The sequence below is a fragment of the Alosa sapidissima genome, chromosome 4 (genome assembly GCF_018492685.1).
Source record: "Alosa sapidissima isolate fAloSap1 chromosome 4, fAloSap1.pri, whole genome shotgun sequence".
Classification (NCBI taxonomy): domain Eukaryota; kingdom Metazoa; phylum Chordata; class Actinopteri; order Clupeiformes; family Clupeidae; genus Alosa; species Alosa sapidissima.
Window position 1 is genome coordinate 15,766,658 of NC_055960.1, and position 17,787 is coordinate 15,784,444.

At 41.3% G+C, this 17,787-nt stretch overlaps 2 pseudogenes; both read right to left on the reverse strand.

Annotated features, from left to right (window-relative positions):
• Positions 1 to 3,333: 3,333 nt before the first annotated feature.
• Positions 3,334 to 4,016, reverse strand: LOC121707647 (annotated as a pseudogene).
• Positions 4,017 to 8,001: 3,985 nt separating this feature from the next.
• Positions 8,002 to 8,641, reverse strand: LOC121707649 (annotated as a pseudogene).
• Positions 8,642 to 17,787: the final 9,146 nt, after the last annotated feature.

The window sequence follows — 17,787 nt, forward strand, 5'->3', positions numbered from 1 at the left end:
AAGGTTAGCAAACTGTAAGATTGTCAATGTCAACACAAACAAACACACCATAGCATTATGGTAAGGTAAACTGATACATAAACATGTTTGTTGACACTGTATTGATGATGGTAAAAAAATACAAATAGGCGTAGTCTTGCAGGCACAGACATGTCTAGCACTTCAGGATTACCTGTGTGGAGACAACTTAAAACTGTGAACTTGAAGCATATTGAAATAACTACACCTTCAAGCCTGTTCCAGAGATGGGAAGTAATGAAGTACCCAAATGGTAACACTTTACGGTAAGGGTATATTAATTATCATGAATTCATACATGAATTAATTCATGATTTATGTATTACTTCATTCCTTAATATTTTATGAAACATCAGGAATTGACATGAGACCTCATACATGAACCTCGCACCATCTAAAGCATTAGGTATGGTGGGCACATCATTATGAATTATGATTTATTAAGAATGATCATAATGATTTCTTTTTCTGCTAAAAATTTGGTCACTACTCAAATTCTGATATAAACACTATTTGTGCAGTTCTCTAAACACATGCCATTATTCACAACTTTAGTTGAGGGGCCACAGACATGAACTCATCAGTATTTAAAATTAAACCTTATATTCATGCAGGGATGGATTACTTAACGGGCCTACTGGGCCCAGGCCCAGGGGCCCAAGGGGTCAGGGGGCCCTGAAGCCCAAGCCTTTGCATGGAATCATTGCCTCAATATCAACAAATCAGGATGTAGGCTATGAATCTGATTGAATTTAGTATTGGCCATCTCCAAAATGCACCAGAATACAGGAAATCACATCAAACAAATTAAAAAATTTCTGGGGGAGGACCCCCAAACCCCCCTCCCACATATACGAAAATGAGTGGGGGGCCCTTAATACATGGGCCCAGGGGCCCGAAAGTTCATAATCCGCCCATGTATTCATGTAATCATGATGATCATGCTTAAGAAATCGTTAATCATAATGGTGTACCCAATGTACCTAACGCTTTAGTTGATATGTTGTTCATGCATAAGGTCGTGAATGAGAGACTATAAACTCATGTCAATTCCTGATTCCTTCATAAGATATTAAGGAATGAAGTAATACATAAATCATGAATTAATTTATGAATGAATTCATGTAAATTCATGTAGGCTACTCTTACCATAAAGTGTTGCCCAAATACTCAACTAGTATCTGGTTTACCTGAGTACTAATTATTCTGACATTTTTTTACCTTTGCTCACCTACATTTGAAATAAAATATCTGTACATTCTACTCCTTACTTTTTTTAAATCGTTGTTTACATGCATTTAAGAGGAGTTATCGATTATTTTTTATTTCATGTCATTGCATGCCTTCCCATCACGGCCATCATCTTCCCAAGGCCAATCTCAACCTAAATGAATGGGACAATTTCGGCACAGTGCTTCTGCAGCAGGGGTGACACAGAAAGTCAAGTGCAAAAAACAATGGTAAGGCTACATGATGACGGAAAACGTATTAAGTTTTGGCGAAAACTTTTTAGTGCTTTATCAGGACATGACAAAACTGTTGTTTTGTTTGTCGTTTACTGGGCCTATTCTGCCAGCAAGCCTACCTCAAGCAGAATGTTTGTTTCTCTGCAAGTTCATCCTTGGTTTAGTAAAGAGCAACAAGCTTGTCTGGTATTTCTAGGGACTGTAAAAAGTTACAGTTAATAAATTGGAATATCTATGTAGACTACAGTTGGCTCCTTTTAACAGAATTAACGTAGTCTCTCAGAAATTCTAGTACTCTTTTTACTTTTATACTTTCAGAAAATATTATTAGAGCCTGTATTTTCTTACTTTTACTTGAGTAAAGAAGTTGAATAAATACTAAATACTTCCTGCCTCCCCCTAGTGCCCACGTATCAGTTCACTGACAGGTATGACACCTATCAACTGACTTAAGAGGATATGGTCCCCTAAGTTGAAATGTAATGACAAACCGAGCCAAATATTTGAGATGATTGTTTGTTTTATTTGATATTGTTCTTTTTGCATAGCATCATTAAGCAATTTCAATTTAAGAACAAATAAAACAGTCATTAACTGAAATTGAATTGAACTGAAAATCTAGTATCTTTACAAACGACAAGGGCAGCTTCATATCAAAGCTATTTGACGTCATTACAGAAGAATAAATGCATTTCATAGAAAGCACAGTATTATAGACATTGCATTCAGATTTCTTAAATATTAAGATAGTCTTATATTTCTCCATTATCTCCAAGGCCTCAGTGGTGCTTCCTAGGAAAAATAACATTTGCTTTTAAAATAAAGCATAATTGATTGCTTGGATATCATGTGATTATGACAAAGTTTTCATGTACAACCATGAAAATTACATTATTGTCTCAAAATGTTCAGTAGAAAGAAAGTACACCTACAGTTTCTATCCATAAGGTTATGTTTCAAAGGAAACAAAAATGTGCTTTTCAAAATGAAGCATAATTGATTCATTGCATATCAATGAAATAGTATTCAAGTGTGTTACCATAACATGTATAACCATAACAAAATCAGGACATTTATCCCTTTCTTCAAAACATCTATTACTTATAGGTTACTATCTGGAATCATTGACATTCTTTTGAAATGAAAATAAAAACAAACAATTGCATTTGCAGGCTTAAACAAAAGCTATCTTAGAAATAACTTTTTTTTAAAACTTGTAAGAAAGTATTCGCTTATGACAATTGGCAGTCCATATCACAGATATGGTATTCCATATTTCCTCCTGGAAATGATCTTACATTCTTTTCAGATAAAAAGAAAACATAACGCCTGTATTTGCAGGCTTAACCAATGAAAGTCTTAGTTCATGTTGAACTATACTTCAGTTTTCTACCAAGGCCTCCAGGGGGTGCTCTTGGCTGGACTCTTCTCTTTGTTCAATGCTATTTGTGGTTATTACAGCACATAAGAGATGCATTTAATTGGAAGCACAACATTCATGTTTCTTAAATATTAAGAAAGTTTCACATTTCTCATTGTTGAGATAAAAAAAAATCCCTCATTGAGAGAATTCCATTAATGAAGTCAGTGCAGTTTCCTAAGAAACAACAGTTTACTTTAAAAGTAAGCAGGGTGTAGTGATTATTTCAATAACATAGTATTTCAATTATTTTCAGCTGTGAAAATATCACCAATATGGCTATTTTGCAAATTATAGAACTTGCCACTTGTAAGAAAGTCTTCGCTGAAGACAATTGACAGTCCATATCACAGATATGGTATTCCATATTTGCTCCTGGAAATTATGTTTTCAGATAAAAAGAAAACATAACACCTGCATTTGCAGGCTTAACCAATGACAGTCTTAGTTCATGTTGAACTATACTTCATTGTTTTCTACCAAGGCCTCCAGGGGGCGCTCTTGGCTGGACTCTTCTCTTTGCTCAGTGTGTGCTGATTCAGCACACTAATCTGAGGCAGGGCTTGATCTGGCATGTCCTCATCAGAGGACGGCTTCTGGGTCCAGAAGTGGCTCAGCACAGTTCCATGACTTTTTGACAGGAAGTGAACATCTTCTTTGGCACACGTGGAGAATCCCTGAAGAACATCATCAGATGAAGGCAGAGTCTTATGCTGAGTTGTCGTCTCAGGAGGCAAACGGTCATCTCCAGGATGTCAGCTTTCTCCAGCTTGGAGTCGGGCTGCTGGTTGAGGAGCTGTGGACCCAGGAGATCCTTGAGGTCCTCAATACTTTTGTTAATGCGATCCCTGCGCATCTTTTCCACAATGGGTTTTCTTATCTGCAAATAGGAAGTAGATGTCATTAATACATTTGGTCTTTAAATATGCACAGAGTGTGAAGTCAATTAACATTTTTGGAAAATCTGAAAGAGATTGGTTACAATATTTACCTTAAGGTACAGACTCAGGTGTTCCTTTGGGTAATCTGCTGTTGAAGTGATAGTAGGTGCCATTGCTGTAGCTGCAGTAGATCTCTCTGTGTAGAGTGAATCTGATCAGAACTGGCTTCATGTCCTCTATTTATACTCCCAGATCTCAATATGAATGTGTGGGTCTTGGGCTGGTTGGAGCTTCTCACAGTCAGCAGCCAATGGCTGAGCTGCAGAGGACAATGAGGAGTGTGGAGCTGCCACATGCTGGATTCTCCCATTGCTGGGGCACAATGGTCAAACCTCAGGGGAACAGGTGCTGGGTTGGGGGTGATGGAGAGAGACCCACAGACCCACTGTGTGGATGTGGGAAAGGACTGACCTTGTGAGGAGAGTTAATCTGCTGCCTGATGTTGGGGTCAATGATGCTGACAGGGCACACGTTGCTCACCACTGTATACACACGTGTGGTGGTGTGTTCATGCATGTCACATCCTTTAGTGTTTGAGAGTTCAAATATTGTGAAAATATAAGATCTTAAAGCAATATTTACTACAGCATTCTTGAAACATGCCACAAGAAGTTTTAAAATTCTTGTTAAATTTTTTTAAGCATTCATGCAAGCTATAACTTTTTTTCAAGCTCTGTGGTTTTGTGAATTCTTTAATCAGAAAAATGCAATAAAAATAACAGCTTGTTCCAAATTGCAGTGCAGTTTGTAATACAATCTTTGTGAAAATGACACAGACTTTACAGTTTGAGAGTTCAAACATTCATATTCGAGAAGTAATATTTTCAGAATTCTTGAGAAAAATATTTTCATGTCTTTTGCAACATACAAGAATTGTTGGGGCGGTTCATGCATCAAGATAGATATCAAATAAAAAAATATTTTTTGCTCTTTTTTCTGTATTGCAGAAATACTGCAGTGCAGTTTGTAATGACATCTTGGTGAAAATATGGAGGGAAAATTGTCTTCAGGAGTTCTGCAGATGTAACAGATGTCCTCCTCTGTCATGTTGCTGGTAGAGCTTTGAGTTTCCCACACTCAGGCCACAAAAGCTTCTCAAGTCACCCATGTTGAGGAATGACGTCTATGTTGTGCTGTAAACAGACAATGACATCACAAACCATCTGGAGGGGAAAAAAAACCCTTATTGGCTGAGCTTTGATGTGATTCACCAAATGTTTGATTTTAACGTCATCATTCAAGAATATACTGCAATTGGACTGAAGAACAAGGATTTAGAAGATAACTTTAGACATTTCATTTTAGAGACTAGTCTACTCATTCCTCAGTACATAAGATATTCCTTCTTGATTTGGTTTATTAAGTTATACCATTCATGCATACTAACACATTACCTTGAACACTCTGAAGTGCATGACGTTGTTGAAAAAGTACAGCCTTGATGATATGTACATTTTTGAGAAATGATTTAATTATTACCAGTATTGTAGCACACACGCCTATTCCCTTGTGTGTTTGTGGAATCACCAGTGGGACTGTGGATGTCAATGAACTGAGACTCCTTTCCAGAGCTTTCTCACACTTTGACCATTGACAGTCCCCTGTGAATAATGGAAGTGTGTCTTATCAGGAGTGGATAATGGCATCAATTCTGATATTTATTCTCATCCATAATTAAGCAATTTTCAATGGATCTTGTTCTTCTTCCAGTGGTTAGTATTTTTGCCAGGTCTCCTGACTTTGATATGCATGCATTTGAGTTTTGAACAAACTGAAACATTTTTCACTTGTTTTCAGAATCGTATACAAAACAGGTATATGTATAGTACATGTATGTTGTTTAGTAAACATCATTTGATTTGACCCTTTATTGTCTTACTGAGCTCTACAGATTCTGCCCTCGTATTAGCATCACCGTTTTTTTGTAGAACACCAAGCAAATTCTGATGTTTCAAGATTGTGTCTATTGTCCCACAGGAGGTCTGTGAGAGAGTCCACCACACTTTCCCACACTCTCTCCATTCTCTGCTCTTCAATGGGGGAACAATAGAAGTGTGTCTCATTACCCTCCACATTAGTCAAGGAGCTTCATCCCCCTGCTGCCCAGCTGACAGTGAGAGCAGTGGGGTCTAATTCAGTTTCTATGCAACCACTGGATTAGATTACATTTATGAATTGTTTTGATTTAGCAAACATCGAGTATGAATAATATGAGATATAACATTTCTTCAAATTCATTATGATACTTTAAGGCAAGAAACACTATCCACATTCATAATGCCATACTCAAGCATATTTTATGAGCCTGTGTGACGACTGTAAAACAAAGATGATGCCTTTTTCTACTTGATATAACATTTTCCTTCACTATCACATTTGTGTAGTGTTTTGTTTCAATATGACCATGAAGGAAAAGATCAGTGAACCAATCCTGCATCTTGGTTTAATTGCCAAAACATTGTAAACATGTATGCAATAGTAGATGCAGTCTATCACTGTTGATGAAATTGTGTTAATTTCAACATTGCTAAACATCAGAAACAAATAGATGGAACCATTTTGTATTTAATTGGAATCTTGTAGATAAAATAATATTCCTTTATTGTACTATTGTACTTAATTTCTGTGAATGTGTACAGTCAAAAGGGGTTTTAATTATACAGACGAAAACATGCCAGAGCAGTTAGATACATCATTTAGTGTACACTATCATGTCAGCTCTAACTGCTCTCTGATTTGATTTCTAGCATGAACTGTCTCATTCAAACAGCCGGAAGCCACAACCACTTACCCAGTGACATAATTGCCTGGTTGTTCATAGACACCGTGAACATCAAATCACAGTGTGTTTCAACAAGTGCCACTTGATCCAATGGCTAAACATGTTGCAAAAACATCTCCAAATCTCAAGGTTTTTGGAATGCTCTCACAATGAAATGATGTGAAATTGAAATTCAGGTACATCTGCTTCCAGCCCACAGATGCTGACAATCTGAGCATACTGTTAAGTTATTACTAATGATATGGATAAAGAAATGTACCTGGTTACTTTACTGCAGAGGTAACCATTTGTTGACATTTATTACACACACTGTTTAGCTAGATTTCTGCTAAGAAAATATATGTAAACAATGCATTCTTTATGATACAAAATCAAACAGTTATGGGGAAGCTTGGGTGAGGTTTGGGCTTTATGATGTACAGCAAGTGGTTCAGATTTAAAAAGGCTGGCAATTGACAGTGAGTTTACTAAACACAGCTATATATTGACTATTTTTAAGTCTGACTTTCCGCATAACTATTCATAGTAATTATTGATAAAAGAGAGACAAGCGAGAGTAAAATATGCAGAGATTGATTTATTGTACTTTTCTGGTTTGAGAATTAAACCATTTGAAATTGATAAAAACAATTTTGTTGAACAGGTTGATCTCTACTGAGACAAATATAACAGGTCTAAAAGACAATGGAAGCTTCATATCAAAGCTATTTGTGGTTATTACAGCACATAAGAGATGCAGTCATTGAAAACACAACATTCAAGTTTCTTAAATGTTAAAGAAAGTTTAAAATTTCTCCCATTGTTAAGGTAAGTGAGCAAACCTCCCTCCTTGAGAATTCCCATTAATTAGTTTCTAACATCTTAGAACAAAATCCTTGTCTATATGACATTAGTCAACAAGTTGATCTCTAATGAGACAAACGTAATAGGTCTTTATGAAAGACAATGGAAGCTTTACATCAATGCTATTTGTGGTTATTACAGCACATAAGAGATGCATTTCATTGAAAGCACATTCATGTTTCTTAAATGTTAAGAAAGTTTTACATTTCTCATCGTTGAGATAAAAAAAATCCCTCATTGAGAGAATTCCATTAATGAAGTCAGTGCAGTTTCCTAAGAAACAACAGTTTACTTTAAAAGTAAGCATGGTGTAGTCATTATTTCAATAACATTTGAGTTATTTTCAGCTGTGAAAATGTCACCAATATGGCTATTTTACAAATTATAGAACTTGCCACTTGTAAGAAAGTCTTCGCTGAAGACAATTGGTAGTCCATATCACAGATATGGTATTCCATATTTCCTCCTGGAAATGATCTTACATTCTTTTCAGATAAAAAGAAAACATAACACCTGCATTTGCAGGCTTAACAAATTACAGTCTTAGTTCATGCTGAAGTATACTTCATAGTTTTCTACCAAGGCCTCCAGGGGGCGCTATTGGCTGGACTCTTCTCTTTGCTCAGTGTGTGCTGATTCAGCACACTAATCTGAGGCAGGGCTTGATCTGGCATGTCCTCATCAGAGGACGGCTTCTGGGTCCGGAAGTGGCTCAGCACAGTTCCATGACTTTTTGACAGGAAGTGAACATCTTCTTTGGCACACGTGGAGAATCCCTGAAGAACATCATCAGATGAAGGCAGTCTTATGCTGGAGTTGTCGTCTCAGGAGGTAAACGGTCATCTCCAGGATGTCAGCTTTCTACAGATTGGAGTCGGGCTGCTGGTTGTGGAGCTGTGGACCCAGGAGATCCTTGAGCTCCTCAATACTTTTGTTAATGCGATCCCTGCGCATCTTTTCCACAATGGGTTTTCTTATCTGCAAAAAGGAAGTATATGTCATTAATACATTTGGTCTTTAAATATGCACAGAGTGTGAAGTCAATGAACGTTTTTGGAAAATCTGAAAGAGTTTGGTTACAATATTTACCTTAAGGTTCAGACTCAGGTGTTCCTTTGGGTAATCTGCTGTTGAAGTGATTGTAGGCGCCATTGCTGTAGCTGCAGTAGATCTCTCTGTCTAGAGTGAATCTGATCAGCACTGGCTTCATGTCCTCTATTTATACTCCCAGATCTCCATATTAATGTGTGGGCCTTGGGCTGGTTGGAGTTTCTCACAGTCAGCAGCCAATGGCTGAGCTGCAGAGGACAATGAGGAGTGTGGAGCTGCCACATGCTGGATTCTCCTATTGCTGGGGCACAATGGTCAAACCTCAAGGGAACAGGTGCTGGGTTGGGGGTGATGGAGAGAGACCCACAGACCCACTGTGTGGATGTGGGAAAGGACTGACCCTGTGAGGACAGTTAATCTGCTGCCTGATGTTGGGGTCAATGATGCTCACGTTGCTCTCCACTGTATACACACGTGTGGTGGTGTGTTCATGCATGTCATAGTCTTTCTGTTTGAGAGTCATTTTGTGCACTCTCCTTTAATGACTGGCTGAGAAAACATATCTGAGATCTTAAGTAATTTTACTACAGAATTCTTGAAACATTCACCAACTACAACAAGTCTGAAAACTCTTGGAGTTTTTATGCATTCATGCAAGCTTTCACTTTTGTCAAGCTCTGTCTGTGCTTTTGTGAACTCTCATGAATTAAAAAAATGCAATAGGAAGGACAAATTTTGCCATGTTGCTGCACTGCTGCAGTGTAGTCTGTAATAGAAATCTTTGTGAAAGTAACAATATGGGGGGGGGGGGGGGACGGAACATTCCCTTCCCTTTGTCTTCAGGAGTTCTGCAGATGTACCAGATGTCCTTCTCTGTCATGTTGCTGGTAGAGCGGTCATTTGAGTTTCCCACACTCAGGCCTCTATGGACTACAAAAGCTTCTCTAATCACCCATGTTGAGGAATGGTGACTGTCAGCTCAGAGAATGACATCACAAACCATCTGGAGGGAAAGAATCTTATTGGCTGAGCTTTGATGTGATTCACCAAATTCATGATTTCAATGTCAAAATTCAAGACCATACTGGAAGTGGTTTAAAGAAGGATTCATATGAGTTTAGACTTTTTAGTTTCTGTATGAATACATTAATACTGACAGAGACTAGTGTACTCATTCCTCAGTACATCAGAGTTTCCTTCTTGAATGTTTAATTATGCCATTCATGCATGCTAACTTTTTACCTTGGCTTGAACACACTGCAGTGCGTGGGTCTGACATTTATCATAAAGTAAAGTCTTGATGATATGCAATTTTTTGAGAAATCATTTCATTATTATCAGGGCTGCAAGTAAACTCAGTTTATCCACCTCTGGAATTTCAGAAATATAGTTTATCCAGCACTCATTAGAGTTTTTCAACCACTCAAAAGTGTTTATTTGCCAATTGCAATTTGTAACATTCAAACATCAAACTGTATTATCCACATTCATAATATGTACACTCATCAACACTCTAAGAACCATTACCACTGGTATTGTTATAAATATTGGACAATAACCTCTACCATCTTCAAACATGTTCTGAATGTCTTTTTAAAAAATCTGATACCGCATGGTGCAGTACACCTTACCACATCACAGAATTCATAGTTTACCCCACCTCTTATTTTAGCACTACTCCCCTGATTATTAGTATAGCACACACGTCTATTCCCTTGAGTGTTTGTGGAATCACCAGTGGGACTGTCGATGTCAATGACCAGGAACTGAGACTCTCCTCTCCATGATAGCTTCAGCGAAAGTTCTACTAGGAAGACTCGTAGTGTAGCTTACTCCTCCCATGCTTACACGGAGCCAATCTTAGCGTTGCCTACTTTCGGGAAAGCCCTGCAATCTGCTCATTCAATCAGCGCTAGCCTATAGGAATTCAGTGGGCTCTTTAAATATGTACCACCTAACACTGCTTCTGCTTCTCAATACGCTGACTTTGACGTCCTAGCTCAGGCTTCCGCGTGGACCTGGGCTCTCTGCATTTTTACATTCGCCCCTTCTGCCCTCAGTGGCGTTACTTGTTACAATCCTACCGCGCTCGTTTGCTGCGCTGTTCAGACCTGTGCGTCCTTCAGTCAGGGCCACTGCATGTCGCTTCATCGCTAATCTCTGCCTATCGGAGCCAGTCACGCTCACGCTGTTGCAGCCTTCAATTCACGATAGCCTAGTGCCGGGTCGCCGTCCTCGCGCTACTCTGTTGCAGGCCCATGTCGTTTTCGGCAACAATTTCTCAAGCTTCAGCGTCTGGTTGGTAAGGTTATCGTGCTCTCTTCCCAAGCTCCTCGAGCTGGGCTACACTCTACCCACAGTCATGCAACCTGCTTGCCAACGATATTCGGCGGGCAGCAAACAAACTGACTTGTCTGACACGGTTTAACTTTCACTTAAGCCTCCTTACATAATTCCTGCTGATTTTATAATCCTTGCGATTCGTGCTGTAAATTACTGGCCTGCACCACGCTGCCGTTGAACCCAACCCTGTATTAAGACCTGTTTAATTGATGTTCTACACTCACTGTGGTTATCTCAATGTCTACCTTGGTTGAGCGTCGTCAAACCAGTTGTCTTTTTGTGTAGCCTCTTAATTTGCCTCGCTGCTCGTTGGGCTGCATAGGCTTTAGGCTAGGCTACTCTGGTCTGCTGGACCTTCGGTTCAGGTATTACTCCTTGTGCATGGCTGCGGGAAGCCAGTTCATCGTTGCATTCGTTTAATCATCTGGGATTGCGTCCCATACCTTCTGGTAGGAAGTCTACACGGCCTTCCTCGGGTGATTCTCTGCATGCACTTGCCGTTGCTCAAACTACTCTCAGCTACCGCTGATCTGTGATGTCCCAGGTATGCCGTGACGTCCCCGACATTCTCAGCTATCTGGGTTCTCAATTTTGGGGGGTCTTACACCAAAGCTCGAACCAAAATGACGGCACGCCGGCCCATGGTCATCAATTGCCAGTATGTCACACAAGCTATTATCTAGGCAATAATAGGTGTTTTCTTTTCAATGCCCGTATTATGTCAGTGTTCATGAGCTGACACCACAGTGTGGGCTCATGCCCACATGGTTGAGCTTTTAATTAAGAAGCTGTGTCATTTGTGTATGTAACATATCCTTCTAGCGTCTTTAGTATGTTTAAAATGTCTTTTCTGATTCCGTATCGTGTATTGGGTTCCTAGGAATTCTATGGCAGGCCTCACTTTGCTCACTGCCCACCAGTGGGTCGCTTCAGCACTCCATATATTGGTTTTAATGGTTACCGGCTGTTCATGATTATGTCGGCAATTTTACATTTTGCTAGTTGTGGTTTAAATGGTGGCCTATGCTGGAAGTTCGTTGATCACGACTACCAACGTAGCCGTTGGCTGGTTGTTTTACCGATGACGATGCTACATGTCGCCTGTCTAACCACTCCTTCCTTCTCGCAGGTCGAACGGAGCGGTCCATCATCACTGGCAGACTCAAGTCTCCTTCAGGCCAACGCCGCGCCCTTCATGCACTCTCTTTAGACACAACGGGTCTCTGCGTGTCCACGTGATTTCAGCCCATCTAGTCACGCCATCAGTCACATTGATTGCTGACTCGAATTGCCGTTTTAGCAGGATCCTCTGCAAATGTGTACTCTAATTTCCATTCTCCTATTTTGCCTTGGCTGTTTTGTTTTTGGCAGATATGCTCACCCGAAGTGATCGCGCCAGGGAGGACGTGCAAGTTCCTTTTACATTCTCCTCCCAATCTTTAATTGCTAACCCCTGCAGGTGCATCATGCCTCCCCTCTTCCGTTGAGGGGATGCAGTTCGTCAATGGAGAAGCAGTTCCACATATCACACTAACATCTACTTTCTTACAGGGATGGCAGTGCCGGTTCACAGAATCACGCAATCGTGTGGATCATGTTTCCAGTTCATACTGGAGGGGGGTCATCCCTCCGTCTTCACAAATCTCCCGAAGGCCAGCGCTTTCGAGGATATCTCCTCTTGTAGCACGGCTTAAAACTAGCCTTCCTAATCCCAGCACTTATCACCTGGCTAGAACTGACTCTTGACTGTGTAAAACCGGCACTCACTGATGCACTTTCGTTATTGTGCTCTACCTTGTAAATTGTTTTTAATTGCACTGGCATTGTGGGAGAATTGTTTTAGCTTTAACCTGTTTGCCATCACGTTGGTCTAGGTTGCCCTAGACGCTGGTTGCCCAGCTCACTGTCCAGGTTGCCTTGGACGCCGATTGCCCGGCTCATGACGCTCGTCTAGGTTGCCCTAGACGCTGGTTGCCCAGTTTGGTCCAGGTGGCCCTGGATGCCGGTTGCCCGGCCGTCATGTCTGTCTGGGTTGCCCTGGACGCTGGTTGCCCAGCTCATGGTTCAGGATACCGCTATATGGTCAATGTTAACTGCCTGATTCCGGTCTTTGACGCAATTGGATGACACTACGTCTGTCATCTGTTTAGATCGCCTCTGGCCCGCTATATCAGCTACACATATATTGGTTCCCCGCGATGCAAGGGGCAAAAGTTACGTGCATCATACTCCTTGCCAGACTCGAGTCTCTCCCTGAGCAAACGCTTCCGTGAACTCTGGATTCCCAGGGTACATTGTCAGTCGCTTTGATTAAAAATGTCCTGGCCACATGGAATGTCACGTGAATGCACACCCCTCCACTCACTCAGGGGCCAGTGCTTGGCGCATGACTAATATAATTTCTGCATCCAGTTGGGCGATATGTATTGCTTATTCTCTCCTCATTGCTACCTTTACTCATTGTCTCTCCAGCAGCCAGTTCTAAACTGTACTATCCTGCCACAGTGGTGCAGCTGGTTTAGCAAGCTCGCGTTAAGTCATTCTCAGAGCTCCTCTGCACTCTGAGATGCATAAGCACCATGGTGGTACCCCAGCACTCATCTGTTCGTTGTCTCGTCATATTTCAGTTACATGTTTCTTCCTCCTGTCACATACAGGCATGAATTGTCCTGAAGTCCTTTGTCTACGTCGCAAGGTCATGCTTCCCTCGCATTACTGATGCTGCTCATCTTATTTTGGGGGGCTTTCCAAGAGCAGGTGCTAAGGTGTAGCTCACACGCATCCATCTTGGCCTTGGGTCTGCAGCTCAATGCATTCATCTCACTAGCCGCTGCAGGTGAGCTATCGAACCAGAACACACATCTGGCTTCACAAGCACTAGTCTTCTACAAAACTAGTCATAATGCTATCCTAATGCTAATCTATCCTAAATATTAAACCACATGACTTTGATGCGAATATACTCAAGCACCCATATCAACTAACTCATTGCTCTGGTCCCAAGCATCTGCAACCACAAGCTCTATTCCCCTGCATTGATCCTGAGTACATCATGTTTAACCTTTTAACCCTAACCATGTTTTGCTTCCCTGGTCCCCGTTCACTACCTTAAACTACGGCTCACACTTTACCTGATTTTCAGCAGCCATCTAGCTAACGTGCTGCTTAAATGTAACCTCTCTTCAAAGAGGTTCACTTCTCACTCATTCCGCATCGGCGCAGCCAAGACTGCCGCCCAAAAAGGGCTATCCACGTCATCCATCAGGATGCATCAAACTAACTCCTCTTGACATTTTCGATGCTCAGAAGTTGCTCTCCCATGTTAACTCAGGTACCTCATTTTACCTTCACAAATCCTGGTGGCGGTGGTTAAATTCTGGCATTCGCCTTGCACTAATCGCTGAAACATATTGGGGCCCAGCATGCCGGTAGCTTGTGGCGATTTAGTCTCAGCCATGGGCATGTTGCCCTTTTCACTGGTTGCCCAGCTCGTTCGACGCTTATGGTTCAGGTCACTTCTCGCCGGTCGCCCGGCTCGTGATGCACGTCTAGGTTGCCCTAGACACTGGTTGCCCAGTTTGGTCCAGGTTGCCCTGGATGCCGGTCACCCGGCCATCACATTGGTCTAGGTTGCCCTATACGCTGGTTGACCAGCTCATGGTTCAGGTCGCACCGTACGCCGGTTGCCCGGCTCGTGACGCTCGTCTAGGTTGCCCTAGACGCTGGTTGCCCAGTTCGGTCCAGGTTGCCCTGGATGCTGGTCGCCCGGCCGTCACGTTGGTCTAGGTTGCCCTAGACGCTGGTTGCCCAGCTCACTGTCCAGGTTGCCTTGGACGCCGGTTGCCTGGCTCATGACGCTCGTCTAGGTTGCCCTAGACGCTGGTTGCCCAGTTTGGTCCAGGTGGCCCTGGATGCCGGTTGCCCGGCCGTCATGTCTGTCTAGGTTGACCTAGACGCTGGTTGCCCAGCTCATGGTTCCGGTCGCGTCGTACGCCGGTTGCCCGGCTCGTGACGCTCGTCTAGGTTGCCCTAGACGCTGGTTGCCCAGTTCGGTCCAGGTTGCCCTGGATGCCGGTCGCCCGGCCGTCACGTTGGTCTAGGTTGCCCTAGACGCTGGTTGCCCAGCTAATGGTCCAGGTTGCCTTGGACGTCGGTAGCCCGGCACGTCTCGTGGTCTAGGTTGCCCTAGACGCTGGTTGCCCAGCTCGCATAAGCACTAAAGTCCAGGTTGCTCTGGATGCTGGTGGCCTGGCTCGTCACGATGTACTAGCTTGCTAGTCACTGGGCGCCCAGATCGTGAAGTGCTTATGGTCCAGGTTGCCCTGGACGCCGGTTGCCCGGCCGTCGCATTGGTCTAGGTTGCCCTAGACGCTGGTTGCCCAGCTCGTCAAGCTTCTAAATCCCACTAAAGCGAAAGCATGCTGCGGGCCCCACTACAACCCTAGGTTTATGGTTAACACCTAGCTACTTTAAAATTCTGTCGGCGTCCTGGCACAACGTTTTCACCCCGGCCCAGTCATGCTGTTTAATTCATCTTGTATGTATACTAATGTCTCTGCTCCTCTCAGAACCAGATTACTGAGTCACCGCCCTGGCGGGCATCACTCATCCTTTTGGGGGTAGGCTCCCCGCCCCTGCCTTCATCCATCGGCAGGAGACGAGATCCTCTCATCGCTGGACGGATCCGAGACGGGGCCTACGCCAAAGACTGTTACCTATTCAGGACTCTATCATGCTTGCATCCAAGCCGTTCCTTTACTAATTAAATTGTTAACTGATTCTATTCTGTCTACTGAGTCTTTCTGGTAGAAAGAGCTTTCCCACACTTTGACCATTGGCAGTCCCCTGTGAATAATGGAAGTGTGCCTTATCAGGACTGGATAACGGCATCAAGGCAAACATTTATTCTCACCTACAATTAAGCAGTTTACAATGGATCTTCAGGTTGAGTGTCCTTCATCCAGTGGTAGCAATTTTACAGGCCTCCTGACTTTGAGAAGCATGCATTTCAGTTATGAACAAACTGAAACATTTCTCATTTGTTCTCAGAATTGTATACAAAACAGGTATATGTATTGCACATGTATGTTGTTTAGTAAACATCATTTAATTTGACCCTTTATTTTCTTACTGAAGAGCTCTACAGATTCTGCCCTGATATTAGCATCACAGTTTTTTGTAGAACACCAAGCAAATTCTGATGTTTCAAGATTGTGTCTATTGTCCCACAGGAGGTCTGTGAGAGAGTCCACCACACTTTCCCACACTCTCTCCATTCTCTGCTCTTCAATGGGGGAACAATAGAAGTGTGTCTCATTACCCTCCACATTAGTCAAGGAGCTTCATCCCCCTGCTGCCCAGCTGACGGTGAGAGCAGTGGGGTCTAATTCAGTTTCTATGCAACCACTGGATTAGATTACATTTGTAAACTGTTTTGATTTAATGCAACAAACATCGAGTATGAATAATATGAGAACATTTCTTCAAATTCATTATGATACTTTAAGGCAAGAAACACTATCCACATTCATAATGCCATATTCACATATGTTATGGACTTGACAACTGTAAAACAAAGTGCCTTTTTCTACTTGATATAAAATTTTCCTCCACTATCACATTTGTATAGTGTAATGTTTCAATATGACCATGAAGGAAAAGATCAGTGAACCAATCCTGCATTTTGGTTTAATTGCCAAAACATTGTAAACATGCATGTAATAGTAGATGGAGTCTCTCACTGTTCATGAAATTGTGTTAGTTTCAATACACATCAGAAACAAGTAGATGGAACCATTTTGCATTTAATTGGAATCTTGTAGATAAAAAAATATTTCATTGTACTATTGTACTTCATTTCTGTGAATGTCTACAGTCAAAAGGGGTTTTAATTATACAGACGAAAACATGCCAGAGCAGTTAGATACATCATTTAATGTATACTATCATGTCAGCTCTAACCGCTCTCTGATTTGACTTATAGCATGAACTGTCTCATTTAAACATCTGGAAGCCACAACCACTTATCTAGTGACATAATTGCCTGGTTGTTCATAGACACTGTGAACATCAAATCACAGTGTGTTTCAACAAGTGCCACTGGATCAAATGGCTAAACATGTTGCAAAAACATCTCCAAATCTCAAGGTTTTTGGAATGCTCTCACAATGAAATTATGTGAAATTGAAATTCAGGTACTTTCCAGCTCACAGATGCTGACAATCTGAGCGTTACATTTTACTAATGATATGCATAAAGAAATTATCAAGTTACTTTACTGCAGAGGAAACTATTTGTTTACATTTATTACACAGACTATTTAGCTAGGTTTCTGCTAAGAAAATATATGTAAACAATGCATTCTTTATGATACAAAAGAGGGGAAGAGTGAGGTTTGGGGTTTATGATGTACAGTAAGGAGTGCTTCAGATTAAAAAGGCTGGCAATTGATAGTGAGTTTACTTGACAGCTTTCTGTTGCCTATTTTTTAACTCTGACTTTCCTTAAACTATAGCTGCATAACTATTAATAGTAACTATTAATTAAGAGAGACAAGCGAGAGTAAAATATGCAGATATTGATTTATTGTACTTTTCTGGCTTGAGAATTAAGCCATTTGAAATCAATAAAAATGTTTAACAACTTAGAAAAAAATTATTGTCTATTGACATTGTTGAACAGGTTGATCTCTACTGAGACAAATATAACAGGTCTTTATAAAAGACAATGGAAGCTTCATATCAAAGCTATTTGTGGTTATTACAGCACATAAGAGATGCATTTCATTGAAAACACAACATTCAAGTTTCTTAAATGTTAAGAAAGTTTAAAATGTCTCCCATTGTTACGATAAGTGAGAAAACCTCCCTCCTTCAGAATTCCCATTAATTAAATCAGTTTCTAACATCTTAGAACAAAATCTGT